The following is a 21,026-nucleotide window of genomic DNA, read 5'->3' on the forward strand; positions in this document are numbered from 1 at the left end:
CTACACAATGCCCAGCACAATGCTGGCACAGAGCACACTCAGAGCAAACAGCTGTCAGTGTGATCCTCTTCAGTTCTGTCAAACTGCCATGTATTAACTGGGGGTGGTGGCACATGCCAGTAATCCCTGCACTCTGGAAGGCTGAGGCAGGCGGATCAAAAATTCAAGCCCAATCTGGGCAACTCAGAAACTTAGCAAGAACCTGTCTCAAAATAGAAAATGGTCTGGGTATGCAGCTCAGGGCAAAGGCTCTGGATTAGTCCCCAGTAATAGATACACACACATACACACACACACACACACACACACACACACACACACACACACACACATGCACACACACACACACACAAACACACGTGAACATGCACGCACGCACACACAGATACACCGCTGTCTTTGAGTAAATATCCCTATGTTTGTTGGCAGGGCTCTTAGGGAGTAAGTTGGGACAACAGTTCCCAAAGTGTGGTCCCCAGGTTACCTAAGGATTTTTAGAAATTCGGATCTTGGGGCCATACTATGGCAGACTTTGGGAGCAGGACCCAGCCCTCTCACAGCACTGGGTGACAGACGCTCACCAGCATTTGAGAATCACAGAACCTAGGCAACAACTGCCCAGTCTGGCCGGTTGGCAGAATTTCCTGCGAGTGTTTAGGGGTGAAAGGAAGTTCCTGGGCCCCCCAGGAGTCAGCTGTTCAATAAGCTGCGCAGAGTGCCCTGCTGCAGGCAGGCTGGGCTGACTGGGAGAGGAGAGTCCAGTGCTGGAAGATGCAGGGCGTGGGGTGCGGTGGGACCCCAGAGGAGGCAAAGGGCCGAAGGTCCACGTTCTTACCCCAGTTCTACAGACAGAGGGGCAACCTTCTTATGTGCCGTGAAGGTGCCCAGTCCCACGGGGAGGTGACTGCCCCAAGTCCACGCACCACAGAGCCGCGGAGTCACACAGACTGGTGACTCTGGGGGCCTCCTGCCTACCCCTCAAGCCTGGGGGCTGCTGCTCGCATGCTGGCCCCCTCGGCCTCCTGAGACTGGGCCCCGAGGCTTAGCACCAAGTCCATAAGCTCTTCCCCAGCACTGCGCACAGCTAGAGAGCCAGGAAGCCATGTGTACACAGCTGGCCCATCACTAGGTGGCCGAGCCACCAAAGCGTCCTCACCTCTAAAGTGGGTACATTGTTCGACCTCATGAAGCTGCTGAGCAGATCAATATGACCAGGGAGGTGAAAGTGCCTTCCAAATTGTCAGTAAGCACCCCAGATGCAGGGCTGAGGCAAGAAAGAGGAGAGCAGAGCCTGATATCACCATCCAGCAGGGGTGTGTGTGTGGGGGGGTGAGGAGCTCAGAACAATACAGCAGTTGGGTCTTAGTCACAGGCTCATGCTCGATGCCAGCTCCAGCCTCTACCTCTGCCTGAAATGCCCGCCCTGCCCCAATACCCAGTCCTGTGGAACCCTCTCCATTGGTTCCCTCTGTGCTGGATTGTGTGGCATCCCATGGGTAAGCAGGTTCTGGGCTCGGGTACCAACTGCTACAGCAGAGAAGCCATAGACCTGGCAGGGGCTCTCCAGGTGGCCGAGTGCATCATGGGTCAGGGCCTGGGCACTGGGGAGGGCGAAGCCCAGATCTGAAGCCAGGCCGTCAGGTGGCAGAGCTCACCCGCACTCTGCCAAACCTAGCTGTCTGTGTTTGCAGTCGGGGAAGCTGGAAGGAGAGAGAAACACGTTTAAAAGAATCGAGCCCTTGCTAAACTGAAGACTCAGTTGGGACAGTCAGGCAGAACATGCACAAATGCAGGATCTACGAAGTTCTTCCCAGTATAAAGAGCAAATGAAAGACAGGACAGGAAGCAGGAAGGGAGGTCTATCTCAAATGGAAGGTGGAGGGAGAAGGGGGAAGAGGATAAAGAGGGAACGAAGATGTGTCAGGCCTGTGCCAGCTCCTCAGGAACAAGAGCAGCATGTACTGCAAACCTGGACTAACCAAAAGGCAAAACAAGTTATTCCTGGTGCAGGAAGCATGTCTCAAGAACTGGGTTTAAACAGGAGGGCAGAGTACACCCTGGCACGCCCAGCCCTGAGAGTTGGATGACCTGTGCCCTGAACCAGTGGCCAGCAGCCTCGGGCATTGGCCTCCTCGCAGGGGTCAGGCACCACCCTGGTCTATTTTCTCCAGGCAGTGCTAGAACATTCCTGTCCTTCTGACCACACAGGCCTATGCCAGGTTAGCAGAGTCCTACCAGTATCACCTTCTCCATAGCCCAAATGTCTATGTCTCATAGAGTCATTAACTTCTCCATTCACAAACTAACCAAGCACATGCATCGCAGCAGCTGGCATTTCGGAGCCAGGCAGGGTCACTGTTGTTAGCCTATTCCAGCCCGGAGCAAACCAAAATAAAATGTACCACAAGCCATGGTATTTTAGGCAGCCAGTGCCATCATACCCCGAGTGCTGTACAATTTCCATGAATTTTGGGGAATATTGACTCCTTTAACGTGAACTTTCAGGAAAACATTGGGCTAAACAATTTCTAAGCCTTCAGTGCCAAGTTTTACAATGCAACCATATCTATGCGGTTTGAAAGTTTGCTTTGCTAGCGGGAATGTGGAATCACCAAGCCGCCGAGCTTATTGTTCCCTCAGTGGTAGAAATGCAAAATGCAGGGAGGACCCTTTGGAGGCCAACAGAGGCCATCTGAGGACACAAGCTGGGCAGGTCTCTGCCACTTCACACTGGGGGTGGAAAACACATGGAACTCGTTGGGCCAGAGCGAGGCTGTACCAGCTAAAAATATAAACAAGTCCATGGAGGCTTGGCTGGAAGACGCGAGAGGGGGATTAGAAGTGTGCAGGTCTTGGTGGGCCCGTTAGAGAGGCACTGATGGTGTCACAGACGGCAGCACTCACACTCATGTGTGTGCAGCAAGCTGCAGAGAAAGGAGAGAGAAAGCAGCAAGGGCCCTGATGGTCCCTGCTTCAGTGCAGATCTTCCACAATCGCCACACCACGGAAATCCTTGGTAATGCTTTTAGAAATGAAAGAAGAAAAGAATCACTTCTGGTGCGATGTCTAAGGGTTTCCCCTGTGTCAGCAGTTTGCTGTATCTTCATCATGTGTGGTGTGGTTTTAAAAACTGTGCTAGTGTGCCTCTCACACACCTATCTCATTACTAAACTGCCTCCCTGTAGATCTCACAAGTCTGTACTGTGAAGTTATGTGACCGGTGGCATCTCTCACCATTCCTCTGTTATTGGATGTGGTTTCCCCTTTCCCTGTTCTCTGTTATATCAATACTGTAGGGACAAACTCATTTGCTTCTTTTTGGAGAAGGAATTATAAGCCCTGGAATCACAGAGTGGATGGACAGAGGAGCAGTGTGGCCTTAGCCAGCTGCAGCTCTGTCATGATGGTTCCCCTGTGCTTTCCACCTCCTCCTCCAGCTGTTTGCTGATGCTGAGGTGTGCAGAGGTGTGCAGCAGGGAGCTGAGGGCCTGGCCCTTACTCGAAATGCAGGCCTCTAAGCGCAAAGCTCCCGGGCCTCTGCCACCTGCTTCCACTGCCCACTCCTGCCCCAGACAGGTGGCCTCTTGCCTTCAGTTAACCTGAAGTAGATGGAAGGGCGTGGACTGGGCTGTGCGCAGCCGTGTGAGGGGAGGTCTGAGACGTAGTAGCTCCAAGTTTCAGTTTTGCCCAATAAGAGCAGGTCAGTTTCTTCCTCCCCCACCTCTAATTAAGCAGAGACAGACACCGGAGAACTCATCTGCTGGCAGGTGCAAATGCTGCATTCCATACCTCCAGGAAAGGTGGAAATTCAGCTGTTTACTTGGTGACCACCCTAAAGAACTAAACATCGCTCCGATGTGACAGCACTCCTGAAATACATTTTTAAAATTCTCAATTTTCGTCCTGTATTCCCTACCCATAAAACCCACTAGGAACCTGCAAAATGGATTGGGTTGAGTTCTACTCTGACCAGCTGTGACCACCAAATGCAAACAGTGTGACCAGCAGGGGACTTCCTCAAACTGTCTCTTGTTTGGGACATGAGAGTCGCAGTCTGGAAGCTTCTGGGGCTGCAGCAGGTTGGGCTGCTCAATAACCTTCTACATCATGAGTGACTGAAGATCACAGAGGGTCTGCTCGCTGGGCTCTGACGGGCTTTCCTGTGGCTGTCCTGTCACACTGACCCACGAGCTGAGGTCAGGCGCTCCCTGTATAGTGACAAAGCCCCTTGTCACCAACAAGGTTCCATTCACAATTTGTCCTTCTCTTTTCTTTCTCCATTCAAGGGCCACTGCTATGCCAACTGCCACTCTTCTCTCATGGAAAGTCCATCTAGATGAGTTTCTCCTGGGCTCATTTATTTTGTATCCCAACACTTTCAAAAACTCAGAGTGCTCAAGCCCTGAGCTATTGCTTTGCAATACTGTCACACAACTTTGCTTGTATACTTGGTCACCACGCAGGAGGTCCCTCAGCCCTGGAAGGTGAAGCCAGCTCTTCCATGCTAGGCCCCCACCTTGGGCTCAAACAGTGGCAATTTCTTCCCCAGCTCCCACCATGAGGTGGGAGACCTTTCATGCTGTTCTTATTCTCATTTCCCCACTAATTCATAGGGACATGCATATGTCCACATCCTTCCAAAAGGAATAGCAACACATTCAATAAACTTTGCAAAGTAAAGGAAAAATTATCATGTTTCATCACCAACTCTAATCATTATCATAACTTCTTGAATCTCTTTAGTGGTAGTAAAAGTTGATCAGCTTTAAGTTATCTGCACATTTTGGAGATTCATTTGGAATTGAAATGTGTCCTAACATTCATCGGTCTTGGTGGCTCAGAGGAGCTGTGATTAAGAGGAAGACTCTGCGTAGGTTGAATCCCGCTTGGTCACTTACCCAGTGGTGTGACTCAGGGCTAAGCGAGTAGCCGGTCTGTTCTGGGGCCCACTGGGACACCATTCTACCCATACCCATGGGATGCATTCCTCACCTTACCTGATGTCCCAGCTAATCATCTGTCATCCTCATCTCATCACACAGTCCTTGTAACACTGCTAAACTGCATAAACTTCTATTCAATCGTGGTTCAGAGTTAAGCAAATGTTTCTTATTTTGTTTGCTGAAATGCAGTGCCTCAATGTCTTTTCAAGAAGCGCAACATAATGAATTAGAATCTGCCAGCTCCTGGGGGCCCTGTGTAAAATAAAACAGTGGCTCACAAGACTCCAGGGAGTACCCCCTCAGCCATCATCCTTATCCATCGTCCAGCAATGGCACTTGCGATGAGCCTCCCTTCACGGGCATCTCCCATCAGCCTGGGGTGAGGGGGAATGTCCAGGGCCAAATGAACTGCATGCCCCTCGGGCAGCCTCTTCTCCCCTGAAGGTGGCCCACAGCCAGGTCCAGATCAGGGGGCAGGGCTGCAATGTCCTGCAGATCCAGGTACACTGCAGAGCGCACCACCCGCCATGCTGCTTTCGGACGCCAGCGGAACCATTCTGGGTCAGGGTCTCCACTGCCACTCTTTCTGCTGAGAGGAGGGCAACCCAGCCTCTCCTGGGACGCGTGCTTGTGCATGTGTGTGCAGCCTTTCCTCTCTTCTCCACCACAAATACAGGCCTATAACCCTGCAGGCATCTGCTTTCTGCAGTTCCTGAGAAAACAGAATAATTCTTGCTCCATCCTCTCATGGGCCCAAGTCTGCAAGCAGTCAGAGCTGCTCCTGCCACCGCCGTGTCCCCTTCCCAGAGGTGCCCCGGTTCCCAGCATATCTCCCCGCCTTAGCCAGAACTGTCCAGGTGGTCGGGCCTGTCTGGTGTTGCAGCTCTTCTTGTGCTCATCCTGCCTCTGTCTCAACCCTTTTGGGGTGTCCCTGGCCCGGAAACTCCCACTTCTTAGTCATTTACCTTTGAATTCTCTCCTGTTTTCTTCTTGAACATTCTGTTTTTGAAGTTAGACAGGTCTAGATAACCTTGGGCCAATGATTTAGTATTGCTAGTCTCAATTTTCTCATCTGTAAAATGAGTATATTAGCACAGGCTGAGTATCCCTGATATTAAACACCTGGTACCATAAGCAGCCCAGATTTCAGATTTTTCTGGATTTTGGAGTAGTTACACACACACAAGGATGGGACCCAAGTCTAAAACCAGAGTGCAGTTGTTTCATGAATGCCTAGTACTCAGACTGAAGGTAACAGAATATTTTTAATCATTTTGTGCATGAAATAAATTTTAACGGTATGGAGTTTTCCACTGTGGCACTATGAGGTCACACAGAAAACTGAATTTTGGAGTTTTTGGATTTTGGGATCAGGGATGCCTGGTCTGAAGCTTCCTACATCCGGGCTGCTGTGAGAATGAGATGAGACAATGCATGTGCAGTGCTTGGTGCTGAGAATGCATAACCTTAGCTGTCACTGTCATTATTAGCATCACTGTTAGTTAAAGGACCCTGTGGTTTTACAAAGCCTAAGGCCCTCGCACCCTTGTTATTGTCTAAATTCCTCTATCTCAGACTCTTAGCCTCCACTCAATCTCAAACCCTTAATTCCTGGTTAATTTTTCCAGGGCTCTGTAAAATGAACTCTTCTACACTGAGGGCCGGGAGCCCTAAACTCTACTCAGGGAAGGGCAAAAAACAGCTCGGGATTCCAGGCGTGTGATAGTCTTTCTGGTTTCAAATCTTTAGCCTGAAAAATGAAGACGTTGGGCATGAATAGCCTTTTCTCAGGCATGATTTGGCAGTTTCTGCCTCCCCAGAGATGCTCACACTCTACACGCAGCCCTTTGGGCAGAGCACAGCCTGGTGCTGTGTTAGCTCAGAGTCCGGGTTCTGACCCCGTCTATACCGCCTCCACCGATTAGGAAAGGGCTGACCCAGGCCTTCCCTATAAAGAGGCTTTGGAACTGGCACAAATCTCAGCTCTGGAAGGCAGGAAAATGAACGGCAAGCTCCGCTGAAAAACTAGGACAAGTTTCTGTTTTGCAAGTCTCCAGGTACTGTTTAGCAATCGCTGGGTATCATGAGCCTTAAAATATGCCCCTGCCTGGCATAGCATCTCCTGATTGAAGCTAGCTGCCAGGCAGAGGGCATTTCAGGCAGGAATGGTGAATTTTAAAACCACACAATTACTAGTAGTTTGGAAAAACCTTTTGAAACACCATGCCAATCATTTAATTCATTTCCAAGCTCTTTTAAATGCAAAATATGCTAATATGTTGTTGGAGTGTCCAGCAGCAAAACCTGCTAGAAACTGGGGCCCCTAGAGACTGGGGGTTAAGTGGAAGCCTGGTGGGAATGGGCCGCTGCCAGAATAACGGTCTTGTTCTCTCCAGGGAAGAAAACATGGCCAGTGCCACCAAGCCCATTGTCTTTTTTGTCCTCCCTTCAGCTGCAGAAGTTGTGGTCACCCTTAGAAGCACAGATCTGGGCAGAATGGGCCATCCTGCCCCAGCCCCAGCCTGGCCCCTGGAGTGTGAGATGTGTCCTTCCATCCTTTGCTTACTCCTGGGGAGTAGAGGATAACAAAGGAGGGAAGAGAGGGCGACAGAGTCACGGCCAGCCTGAACGAGTAGGTTAATTTAGGCCCAAAGGTTTCTGATGAATGGCACAGTCCTGTCCTTTGCCAGACCTGCCTCTCCTGCCTGCATCAGGAGGAGGATACATGGCAGACCAGGAGGGCCTCCTAGACTCAGCTTCAGGGCCAGTCAGAGCCTTTACCTAACATGCACCCACCGCCAATAACCACAGGCTTCTGAGCCCCACTTCCTGCCAATTCCAGAATGTCACTAACAGTGACAACCCGGGGTCATCTAACAAGCACACGCGGTCTTGTGTGCCGACACTGTTCATCCTGGGGGGCAGGGTGGGGGGAACGAGCACAGCACGCAGACCGGGCCCTTACAGCTGTCGTTCACTGAGCAACTGCTGTTTTCCAAGTGCACTGCCCAGCAGACTCACGCGCTTGGCTGTGGTGGGAAACAGCGAGCGTTAGCCGTGAGCCCACCTTTTGGAGCAGGACAGCTGGACACAGTCTCCTGCGCCTTCAGCCAGGGAGCTGCGAACTGGCAGCTGAGGCTGGATGCGACCCCCATAACAGCCTGTAAAAATTTTACAACATTTTGGAAACATCTCATAGATATCAAGAGTGCCAACTTTCCCTGAAAAGGCGAAAAGGGACTGTGTAGCGTCCTGGAGTCCACGTTCCTGGTGGAGAGCAATCGGAGGGGCTCACTGGGGACCGTCCCTTGTAGCCTGGGAAGGGCATGCTCCTCTGCTGGAGGCACCTGTTCCTGAGACTGACCCGGCCCAGCCTTCCTCCCTCCGGCTACCTGCCAGGCCTAGGCACACACTGGAAATTTCTAGCTTCACCTAGGAGCAGGAGCCTGGGAGGGCAGCCAGCCTGCTGCTGGAGCACCATGGGACGGGGGAGCTCAGGGAGGAAGGGAGGGGTTCTCTGCTTTGGCACGGGAAACCCTACTTACTCTGTTTTGTTTATTTATGACTTTAAAATGTAGTCTTATTATGGAACAGAACACAGGTACAGAAAAGCATACAACACATAAACACAGAAATTGTTTTCAACTGTTTATGATTATTTTGGCTCCTGTTTTCTTTCTGAAAGCTCTCAGGGCTTTTTCAGCCTGCATTCACTGCAGAGTTAGAAATTAACCTAGGCAGTAAGCTGAGGATCAAGGATCCACAGTTGGAGCCCAGCATGGATAACTTGGCAAGACTGCGCCTCACAATACAAACACTAAAAGGAGGCCGGAAATGCAGCTCGATGGTACCGCACCCCGGGTTAGATTTGAAAAGAAATTAGCCTCTCTCTGCAGTCTGATGGGAGACGGGGGAAATGTCAGGAGCAAGCAGTGGGCAGACCAAGGCCAAGCCCCAGCCTGGACACGCAGGAGGGTGGTCTACCTTCCCTGTCCTCAGACAGAAGCACGCTCCAGGACGCTGCAAGGCCACCACTGACAGGAGAGTGCCTGTCAACACAAGGACACTGATGCAGTCTGTTACAAGTTCAAGCTGTTATGAGCAAAACTGTCACTGACTTTGCATTAGAAGAATAAAGGCTACTAGAAACCAGGGCCAGAATCCACCGTGGGTCCCCTGGGTAAGAGAATGGTCACGGCTGAATGTGTCCCTAGATTCCAGCCCCGGATGAGCGGGGGGAGTGGTTTGGGAGGTGATTAGATCCAGTGAGTGTGTGCGAGTGTGGCCTGTGCTGGGATTAGAGCCCTAGGAGGAGAGCAAGGGAGAACAGGACTAACTTCCCACCGCAGGAGGACACATACATGGCCACCACCAGGGACCAAAGCTGTGAGAGCCTCGACCCTGGGCTTGATCTGTCCCCCAGAACTGTGAGATGCAGGTAGATGCCTGCGGTGTGAGCTGCCTGACAGGGCACCCCAAATGGACTCCCAACAAAGCACTGGTGACGGTCATGGAGTAATCTCCCGCTGGCAGGTGTGTACACAGCTCAGGTGCTGGACGTGGCCTGCCTGAGGTCTGATCTGGGCTATCAAGCTGCATCCTCGGTTTTCCTCCAGTCCGTCTCAGCGAGGCCTCTTGCAGTGTGCAGAGGCCTGGGAGTGGGCACGAACAGGGAGCTTCTGCAGCTTCCTGTTCAGACTGTAAACAGACAGTCACAACTGTGTGGCTGTCAAATGCCCTGAGTAGCAGTTCTACCACACAGCGCAATCTAATTTTAATGTTTTTCATACTGTAATATGCCAGGAGACTCAGCATATGGAAATGCCTGGGGTCTCCTGTAAGCTCTATGAGGTTGGTCAGATACCCAGACTTGGGGGCGGGTGCCCTTTGGTTATCTGACTGAGAATGGAATGAAGCGAGCAGAGAGGGTGGAGCACCTCTACCTCAGCCAAGGCGAGCAACAGGACCCGCAGCCCACTGAGGGCAGCTGACGGGTGGGGACCGAGCCTTGCCCACGAGGCAGTCGTGGTGTCTGGGCAGATGATGACTCAGCTGTAAACTTATGTATGTGACAAGGACTGTGGCTGTGGGGTAGTTGCTGGAGTCATGGGGAGATGATGCCTAGCAGCAGATGGCACAGTGGCAGATGCAATAGGCACAGGAGTGTCCTCTGCCCTCAAAATTTGCAGAACCTGAGACTACATTCCCTTCCCTTGCAGAAGGAGCTTTGCAGAGGTGACCAGAGGAAAGATCGTGGGTTCCTTGCAGACCACCAACATTCCTAAAAGTGAAAGAAAGGGGGTGGGACAGTCAACACTGGGCCATTAGGAATGAGCAAGACAAATCTTTGAAAACAGTGAGGAAAACAGGATCTAGAAGCTGAGGACACCAGGAAGCAGATTTCCCACTGACGTGTGAAGGAATCAGCCCTACCCACACTCTGATCTGAGTGCAGAGGGACTCCAGTCAGAGTCCAAACCACAGGGCTGTGAGCTGCAGTCACGGTATTTCATATCACCACGTTTGTGGGTGTTCGTTACCGCAGGAGACCAGTGTGGGAGAGTGAGCCAGAGATGCCTGGTGGGGAGCTGCCCTGTGCTGGTGCCAATCTCCTTCTCCAAACATTTGGAAAGAACGAGCCCTGGGCTAGTCCATCTCTGTGTCCTCCTCAGTTCTAGTGACAGAGGGGACCAGGAACATACAGCAAGGCTGATGGAGAACACATGTCCCATAGCACGTCTGCAGGAAATGAGGTCCTCTGGGCTGTCAGCGAGAGTTTTTCAGAAAAGAGACCAACTCGGGCAGCAAACTGTTCCCGTATCAATGTTACTGTTTTCTGTGGGCACTGGAAATCTGAGTTATCCTGGACAGACTGGGTCTCTCCTTCATGGAACACACATGTGGAGACCAACCAGCACATACGTGATCTGGTGCTGCCATTTGAATGTGTCTCTCAAAGTTCACATGTTGGAAACCTAAGGCCTAGGTCCATACAGAATGAAGGTATTGGGAGGTCAGGCCCGGTAACATAACGTGAGATGAGTTCATCAGAGTGGGCCCCTGCCTTGGCGTTAGCGGCCTTAGAAGAAGGAGGGACACACAAGCTCTGTCCCACCATGGTGCAATCCGCCACAGCATGATTTGGCAAGATGATCACCAGATGTCGGCACCTCGGACTTTCTGGCCTCCAGCACGACGAGCTCATAAATCTGTGCTCTTCACAGATCACCCTGTCTGTGGTGCACAGTTAGCAACAGAAAACAGATGATGACAATGGGGAAATAAGCGAATTCCTCTTGATTATCAAGCTAGGAGGAAAAAGAAGCTGGTGATGAGAAAGTAGGTATCTGCAGGGTTGCAAGCTGGCCTCCTGGTGCCTTGACAGGGCACCAGGTGATGAATGAGTCCAGCAGGAAAGACAAGGAGGAAGGTGTTGAACACCTCTGAAGCTAAACAAAGTTAAGCAGAATTATATGTGGAGGAGGAATCCTCAGGGCTCATATGTATAACATGAGTTGTGTGTTCATTTGACAGTGTTTATTAAACCAGATGGTGTTCTGGGGAACAGGGAAACAGTACTGAACAGAAGACAATGGTCCCTATGGCATGGAACCTGGTTATTATGGGAGAGACAGTAATACAAAAGAAAGTGGCTTAATATAGAGTCAGGAGGCAAAAGCACTCAAGGCAGACAGGATAAGGGGGACAGAGATGTGGATGGCAGCTATCATTGTGTCTGGGAAGATCTCCCAGAGGTCTTGACATAGAGGGTTTTACGGCTTGTGTCTAGATGTCCCCGCAAAGCCTCATGCCATCATGGGTGGGATTTTTAGGGAGTGGCTAGATCATGGGTGTGTGATACTGGGATTGAGGATGTGTGATAACTAACTAGGCTTGGTATAGTTCTAGGTGTGGATAATGGGAAGGCCTTCCCTGGGTGTGGGAAGCACATCCCAAAAGGCTAGCAGCTTGGATGGGATAAAAGGGAAAGGGAGGCGTTTGCTATTGTTTTGCAGCTTGCTGCCTTCCACCTGACCTGCCATGGACTGTTTCTTCTTGGCCAAGCCCTTCTGCTATACTGCCCTGCCTTTAGGCCATTTGAATACAGACTGAAATCTCTACAGAGTATGAGCTAACATCAGCCTTTGTTCCCTTAACTTGTGGATGTCAGGTATTTTGTCCTGCAATGAGAAAAGTAACTAAGAAGCAGGGAGAGAGCATCAGCCAGGGTAAGTCAATGAATAACATTTCCCAACTGAAGTGACAGTAGAACCCTTTTGTCACAGACCTTCTTGAAGGACTGCTTGTCAGCTCACATGTCAAGAAATCCTGCTAAGGGGAGTTGAAAAGGGAAGCTGACATTGTCACACTCCAGCAGCACCTGGGTTTTTGTGTTAGGACAGAGATTCTAAATAACTCAGATGCAAGGTCCACTCCTCTACCTTCCTACCAGCAAATGGGGGTCCTAGAGGACCTCTGCCCACTTCAGGACTGGCGAAGTGCTGTGAAAACTCCCTGGATGTCCTGGATTTAGCCCAGGGCTGTGGGTTCACAGAGCTAAAGTACACGCTGTACCCCTGGTGAGACCAAGTGTCTCTGTGAGCATGAGCAGATGTGAGCTGCCACATACACGAGACAGCTGGATGTCAGCAAGAGAACCCTTTCAGGTCTCACACAGCAGAGAACTTGTGCCTGGTTTTGAAGTGTCTGAGAGATGGTGATGATGAGGTCTACATTTCTAGGTATCTTTATCCAGTCCTTCTCAGCCTCCAGTAAGGGACAGACATATCCCACATCCAAAGACCAGGGACAAGATGTGGGGCACCAGGTGGCACGCGCTGTGTTCATGGGAAGTACACCGAGAAGGTTGCTAATGTTCTCCCCAAGGGCCCACAGGGAATTTCATAGGGAGCGAACCACCTGTGCCAGCAGTGCCCTTTCCTGTCTAGAGGAGGCTGTCTGGACTTCCTCACAGTGCAAATTGAATGAGGCCCATTATGCATTCGCAGCCTGCTGTGTGGAGCTCCGGAGTCCTGCTCTGGCAGGAGCGCTGCTGAGGGAGCAGACTCCTCCAGATATGCTGGGCTTGGCATCTGCAGAGGGCCTTCCTGAGCACCCCGACCAGAGCTTCCTTGTTCCCTCCCTCTGAGAGAAGCCGCTGCTCAGCCAGATGGGATCGGTCTGCCCCGAGGAGCTGCATCTTTCCTGTGCCCCTGCTTCCTAGGGCCAGACGATAAGCACCAGGGCTCCCCTTGGCAGCTCTTCCCAGCCCGTTACTTCCTGGGCACTGGCTGTCTTCTTGGCCTTGCTCAGACCCCTGCCACAGGAGAGCTGCCTGACTGGGGCAAATCCTGCCACTCTGGGTCTTAGGGTACAACCCGCTGCTTGGCATGAATGCTGGAGATGCTTCTGCCCCCACCTGGCCACTGACTGGCCCTTGAATAAATCCCTTCACCTCACTGGGCCTCACTTATAAAAGGACAGGAGTGGATAAGATGACCTTCAAGATCCCTCCCATCCTGCCCTGTCTATAGCAAGAGCTTCAATCAGGCAGAAATCTTGACCTGAGCAAATCCTTGACCCTCTCTGGGCTTTTCTTTCCATAGCCCTAAAATAATGGGGCAAGCTGCAGTATTGGCTTTCATGCTTTATTTATTTATTTATTTTTTTGTTTTGTTTTTGGAGACAGTCTCGCTATGTAGTTAGGTTGGCCTTGAACTCACTATGTAGCCCAGGTTGGTTTTGAGCTGGCAGCCATCCTCCTGCCTCAGCCTCCTGAGTGCTGGGATTACAGGCATATGCCACAATGTCCAGACTGGCTTCTACATTTTTTAAAGCATAAAATCCATTTGTAATCTAGGCTGGATATTTAGCTCAGTGGTAGAGCACTTGCCTAGCATGCATAAGGCCCTGAGTGCAATACCCAAGCACTGGAGAGAAAAAAAAAAAAGCACACTAATGTCTAAAATAGGTAAGGCCAGAGCTGCTTAGTTTGGCATGGGAGCGAGGGTCTGGAAGGCCCGTTTCTGCTCTGGCCTCTGTGGCACCCTCCTCCTCGCCCACTGCCACTGATAATCACTCCAAATTTAATACTTCTGTCAAGATCCGGAGCCTGCCTGCTCACTCTTTACCACTGCTCACTGCTCACTGCCCACATGCTGTGAGGCCTTGGGATCTTCTTTTGAGAAGTTCCCAAATGATACCAAGGTTTTTGGGCCCTCTATTTTTTGTTACATATTTGATTGCGAGAGGATGTAAGAAATGAGAATTATGGAGGTGCAACAGGGAAAGCCAGGAAGTTAACTCATGTCCAAATCACAGCTCTGGAAGCAAGAGCCCACTGCTAAAACCGAAGGGTGGACACAAGCGCTCCTCTTCTGCCCACTCAGGGAGGCACAGAGCCTGTGACTGTGGCCCTGCCCCCGGCACACTCCCAGCACCTCGGTGCCTTCACAGCATGCAGTGAAAGTCTAGTTCCTACCAGGCAGGGCAGGGCAGCAAATAAGGGCATCCAGTAGCTGGGCCTCAGAGTGAGTACCCAGCAGAGCCAAAGATGCAAACCTGGCCTTGTGGTCTCGGGAGACACAGCAGTCTCTCCTCTGGAACACAGAATTCCCCGGAGTATTTCCGATGCACCTGTTACCGAGGTCTGAACAGCAGGGTGGCTTTCTACAGCCAGAGCCGCAGGTTCCTTTATCTCTTCAGCCTCTAAAACCTTCTGAATTTACTACCCTCGCAGTGGTGGGCAAGACATACAGAGGTCTGGAGAGCGAGGCAGCATCCCTGCTTCCTCTGTTGAGGAGACACAAAAACGCACCAGGCGTCCTGGCCTGGCTGCAGTGATGGGTCTCTGTCGGCACCTGGCTGTGGGGTTTGATGCAGAAGCCAGAGCTGCTGACCTTTCCAAACTGAAGAGAGAGAAACCTTTCATACTCGGAGCAGAAGGTTTATTTTTACAGGCTCTGGAGCTCTGCTAGAGCCCTGTCTGGGAGTTAGGCCTTCTTTATTTCCCTCTATGCTTGCCCATCCTGTGACTATGCACTTACTCACTGGTCATTCCATATTCCCCACGCCCCCAGCTCTGCTCTCAGCTCCCCAACTGGTGAGACTTCCTTAGTAATCCCAAGACACAGGTGGGCACCTTCTCCCCGACGCCAACCTCTGCTCCTGCTCAGTCCTCTTGCATTTCACGGTCGAGCCCCCAGTGACAGCACACGCTGGAAGGGAGGGCAGCGATCGCCCTCAGAACATGGCCGTTTAGTCCAGGCTGCCCGCCAGAGGCCCACATTCTCCTGGCTCTATATATGGCCCTCTCCATGGGCCCAAGTGCCACATCCTTGCCTCCAAGGCTGCAGGCAGCGTGACAAATCAGGCAGGGGAGGCCAGGAGGCCAGCCCTGCTCCTCCAGAACCAGCCCCAGCCTGACTCCCTCCGTGTGGGTCTCTGAGACAGACAGAGTAAAGGACTCTAGGGGACTAGCCTGACAGGGCTTGGATAGCAGCTGGCTCTCCCCACCGTAGGGTTAGAACAAGAAGGGTGAGGAAAAATGCATTCTCGCGCTGAAACATTAGATCATCCCTTCTTTTTGCCAAGTAGTTCTCAATTGTTTCCACTGTGATGTGACTGAGGTCCGTGGCACCCTCATCGGCCCAAGGGCTCTGAAAGCTGGAATGATGCATGTCCCCGAGTGGAAGTCGGATGGGGGACACTAGGGGAGGGTGAGCAGGCCGGCCGAGGTGGGGGGCTGGGCTTTTGATGCTGGCTCTCAGCTCAGGTAGGCGTGCGTTAGGGACACGAGAGAGGAGGGGGACCAGCCTTGCATGGAGATGTAAACACCTCATTGCCTCCGGAAAGCAAGACTGGAGCAGAGGCAGGCCAGGCCTGAGGGAACCACCACTCCCAGCTTCATCTCTGTCCTTCCTGCAGCCCTAAAGCCAGGCTGGGATACAAACAGGCCAGGGACCCTATGGAGGAGGACATCTGGAAAGCTTCCTTCAATATCCAGTTTGACTTTCATTCTTGGGGAGTGTCAGGAAAACTTCCTTGAAATGCTGTCTGCATTGGACACAGGTAGGCCCTGGCCCAGCTGCTTAGACGCTGGCCAATATTCTCTGTCAGGTATCTGGTCATCTCTTCTCCTATGTTCAAATCAAGTCCAAGTCCTCCCTCTGCAAAGCCTTCTGTGGCCCTCTTGGCATCTCTTCTTTCGGAAGGGAAGCACCTAGCATTACGAGCACAGAGAGTGTCAGTCTGGATGGATGCAGGTCTCACTCTACACCAACCACTTCATATACAGCATCTCCCAGAGCCCTCACAACAGTCCTGCATGAGGAGAACCAGTTGTAGGGGAGGGAACAGAGGTGCAGAGAGGCCAGGCAGCCCAAGGCCACGAGCACTAAGGAACAGGTGCCAGGTGTATCAGCTGCAGGCACCCAACCCCTCTGCTGCAGTGTTGGCTTCTGCCCTTCCTGCCTGTGGTCCTCTGCATCGCCACTCATAATTCATCTTCTCATGTGCTGGCCTTCTGCCTTGTCCAGAGGGTGGCAGCTCCTTGCAGGAGGAGACTGTGTCTTAAAGGTCTTGCTGCTTCTTTGTCTTCTGCTTGAGCTTGCAGACCAAAAAGATCCGAAGAAACCCATCAGGAGGGCTTTGTGCATTTGTGCATCACCTGGAGGCTGATGTCCAGCACTCCAGACTCCAAGGCCTCTGAGCCCCTTGCTGATCGTCACTGTCCTGCATCAGCTTTACAGTTACCATTTGCCTGTGACAAACACAGTACTGGCACTTCACGGGGGAGGCAGCAACAGCAGGAGTTGATCAATTCCTAAGCACTGAAGATCCGGTTTTTATGCAAATGTCCTCAGCTTTAAAATGAAAACAAATTCCTCACAGGGTGCATTAGGCTGCCAAGTCTCTTTGCAAGACACACATTTTCAGCAAGGTTTTGCGCCTGTGTGAGAGACTAGCGGGGAGCGGGGACTCAAGAGGGCTGTGTACCGGTTCTATCTCGAAACGCTCTGAACCCCACAGCTACCCCACAGGCAGCCTCGCCTGGATCCCAGGTGCAGGCTGAGACTGTAGAGGAGAGAAATAGGGACACATCCAGGGCTACCAACTGGCACACAGCAGCAAAATCACATGCCCGAGTCTGCTGAGGTTGGGCTGCTTCCAAACAGGCGCCAGTGTTGGGTGTACAGCAGGGTTTAGATCCAAAATACCCCGCCAAGTCTTGGCTATATGCAGGGTGACCGGATCTTGGGGGCACTGCACTCACTGTGGACTCACCCTTAGTGAGTTCATCCAGGAGGGAGAGCCTGGCTGGTGACTGTTTCCTTCTCCCTGCTTCCTGGCTGCGATGAGGCGAGCACCATTCTGCCCACAGGCCCCTGTGCCATCCCATTTCTGCCTGGAAGCCAGCTGGCCGTGGACTGAAACTTCTGAAGCTGTGACCCAAAGTAAGCCTGTCCTTTAAAGTGTTGTATCAGGTGTTTTGCCCCAGCAAGAAGAAAGTGAGGAAGACTTGAGTCTAGGGTATGCTGAACATTTCAGATGACTACAGTAAGACCCTTTATTTTATCATGCTTTTTTTGTCTCCAAATAAAAAATAAGGATGGCCCCGCAGTATCAGTTCTCTCCTTACTCTCAACCCCGCCCTGGGTATGAACCTGAATGAAACCTGAGCTCAGCTTCGTGCCCCTTAGTGTACGCTGCCTGCAAAGTGCTCTGGACAATGTATGACTTAGGTGGCTCTAACATGGCCCCAGATTCCTTGCCTCCCAGGCCAACTGCAAATAAAAAGGGGGTGACGGCAGCTAGAGAAGCCAGTGCTCCTCGACACCAGTGTCACAAGGCCATCCCCAAGGTCACCTGGCCTGTCCAGTGGTTCCAGGAAGGTATCTCACCCTATCTGGCTCCAGATGTATTTTGGGGTCACAGGTGTCTAGAGACAGCACTTGTTGCTGCATAGCTCATGTTTGGCAGGGGTGCAGCACGGGTCACATAGCAGCACCTCCTTCCTGAGGATGCTCCAGCAGGGCTGAAAGTCCAGCCAAGACTGCAGTTCAAACCCTCCTGGCTCAGAAGCATTCCATGCTGCCCCTTTTCCCATCCTGAAGAAGGAGGGTTCAGCACCTTGAGGGCCTGGGGTTGGGAGATGCAGAGGATGTGAGAGTGGGCTACCAGCTTGGGCCTAAGAAGCTGCCCAAATGCATTTCTCCTCCGAATGCCTCACACATGGCCCCGGTACCATGCACGTCAGGGGCAAAGTTCTGGTACTGGAAATGGTGGATTGGTTGGGTGAGCCTGTAGGGGAGGAAGTTCTGGAAAGCAGATTTGTGGAAGCTACGTGGAGTGGAAAGAGGGTAGACGACAGATAGCACTGCAATCCGACACTGTCACTGTGTTGGGGACTGCAAGAACTCCTCCCTATTCACACTGGGCATTTCCTCCCAGGCTTGCAATGAGACTACATTTCCCAGCCTTCCTTGCCATTAGGTGTGGCCATGTGGCTGCACTCCAGCTAATGGGATGTGAGCAGGGCTGGCTCATTAAAAATTTCCATCATTTCCCCATCCTCCTGCTGAATGGGGGGATCTAGGGTTAGGGGGAGATAGAGCTGCCAGAAACAGGAAGCTAGATCCTGACCCACTGCGTGGGCGCCTACATGTTAAACACCGGTTCTGAATTGTTGTACAAAGGAACAAACTCCTGATGTGGGGTTGTTATAGGCGTCAGCACAATCTAATATAGTCTTACACCAACATGTGGCTCTGGGTGTTTCCTAGCCTCGCTGGCTTTGGCTTTTTTATTTATAAGATGGGAATTTATGAAACCTTCCTTAGAAGGCTGAGCTAATGTGTATAAAGTGTCCTGCAACCATGGTGCGTGACGACTTTTGTGAGCCCTGGGGACCCTCGCCTCTGTGCTTCCTTCCTCTCCGAGTCAGTACATGTTAACAAGTAATTTTATTTCAATTAAAACTTAATTTTAATTTAATAAGAAATAAACACAAATTAGGCTTTTTAATTGCATTGGTATAAAGATGAATGTAATTGGATTCATTATGTTTACTCTTTAATACTTTTTTATTTGACTTTGCATCCTTTTTCTTGTTTTTCTCTATTTCTTATTTGACAGTAATAGAAACTGAACCCAGAGCTTTTTCACTGACCTACATTCCCTGCCTTTTATTTTGAGACAAGATTTCTTCAAATGTCTAGGCAGGACTCAAATTTGTGATCTCCTGCCTCAGTCTCCCAGAGGCCTGGGATTGTAGAGGTGCTCCTGTAATACAGTTCATTATCATTATAATACTCATTCTGGTTTATAATTTTAAAAGAAATAAAAGTAAATATTTTCTGGGTCCTTACAGTTATCATGAACCTCAGGCACTATGCTGCTATTCTTAAGGGGAAGAAGTCCTATCCACAGTGGTGCACTTGATACCTGGTAACTACGACGGACATTTATAACAGTAACCACAGGAAAGCTGAGGCACCAAACAGCAGCAAGTGGTTACATGGCCCTTTTACCCTCCACCCTTCACCCCCCCTGCCCGAGACGGTACATCTATGTTTTCTGAGGGACAAAGTGGAGGCTCAAGGTGATTGAGTGGGACAGTCAAAAAGGGCGGGCGCACCTGCTGCTCAGTGCCTGGTGTCCAGCCCCGTGCAGGACACTCCCAATTCTCCAGACCTACAGGGAGGCAGGCACCTTTCTAATCCCCATTTTATGCCTGAGAAAATAAACTGATGCCAAAGACAAGTGGCCGAGCCGAGAACTGAAGCCACTTCTCCCAGTGTCTAATCTAACGCTCACTCTGCCACCTGGCCTTTCCCTCTATCAAGAGCCATGTCATAAAACAGGAAAAGGCAGAGCCTCGGAGGGTGTCAGACAACCTCACACCGCCTCTCGCAGACTAGAGAAAACCTCGCGCGGGGCTGAAATGGAACAAAGCATGCCAGAGTAAAGTTGTGCCTTCTCCTTCTCCACCCAAATGTGTTCCTCTCAGAAGGTCTAATTATAGCGGCTTCTATTTTCTTGTAAATAATCACATCTGTCATAACTGATTCAACCGATCCAAAGCTCGAGTTGGCAGTCTTGGCAGCCTGCACCAATGTGTCATTTATGCCAACTAGGCTGTGAGCAAAGTTGCATGCAAGGGAAGAGAGACAAGAAAAAAACGAGTCACAGTCACATAGATGATGGGGACCAACGTGTGCCTCTTCACAATGGTGATGTCAACAAACTCCTGAACACAGCCAACGCCCACCACTTCCCCAGCAACGAGCCTCAGTAAAACAGAAGCAGCTGGCCGAAGAAGAAAAGCTATCTTTTTTGTAGAGCACCAGACCTGGGGCTGGCTTCTTCAGGAGCCTCTGGGTCTGTGTAATGTCCCCAGGAACATGCCATGGCTCTTTGGAAAGGCAAGAGGAGGGGTTTCCAGGAGTCACCATTTCCAGGGGTTTTAAGGACTGTGCATGCGGCTGCTTGGCCAGTAGAGAGAAGTAGCTGGACCTGACTTTGGGTTCAAGGCTTCTGTCCCCATTCAACTCGATGTAGGTCAGTGTGACTAATCAAAGAACTGGGCTTCTGGAATCCATCTCAGCCTCCTCACCCATGAACGGTGATGGGGATGCCTGACTCCTTCAGCCCGAGTGGGACTGAGCGAGGTCTGCAGGGGAGAATGAGCCCTCGGAAGCACGGTCTCGGCTTGCTCAGGAAACAGGGTATACGGAGTCCTGTTTCCAATGCATGCTCCAAGGAGAATGAGTCATCAGAGGAGCTAAGAGGTGAGAGACCCCTGCAGCCTCTCACACTAGGGCATCTGAAAGCTGTCTTGCGGGTCAGGTCTGGAAGGCCCCTGCCTTTGAGGGGAAGCTGCTGTGAGACAAGCATCTTCCTGGGGAAAACAGGGGAATGAAAGGTAGCTCTTCCCTGGTGCCAGGGCCCATGAGCACCCACTCAGTCTCAGTGACCTCGGTCTGCAGGCAAGTGTGGCCGTGTGTGGGCCTGGCCCCTCTGTGAGCAGACGGCAGAGGGCAGACCTGGAGCTGTCTGTCTGGGCTGTACCCACTCACCTAC

The 21,026-nt window shown here is 51.4% G+C and overlaps 1 protein-coding gene across 3 annotated transcripts in view; it reads right to left on the reverse strand.

The window, feature by feature from the left end:
- Zhx2 (zinc fingers and homeoboxes 2) overlaps window positions 1-21,026 on the reverse strand; it is a 136,315-nt gene that overhangs the window by 90,464 nt on the left and 24,825 nt on the right. The gene's annotated exons all lie outside the window — the stretch shown is intronic.

This window comes from Cavia porcellus, unplaced genomic scaffold, assembly GCF_034190915.1.
Source record: "Cavia porcellus strain 051 isolate PalLab524CR breed Dunkin Hartley unplaced genomic scaffold, mCavPor4.1 scaffold_19, whole genome shotgun sequence".
Classification (NCBI taxonomy): domain Eukaryota; kingdom Metazoa; phylum Chordata; class Mammalia; order Rodentia; family Caviidae; genus Cavia; species Cavia porcellus.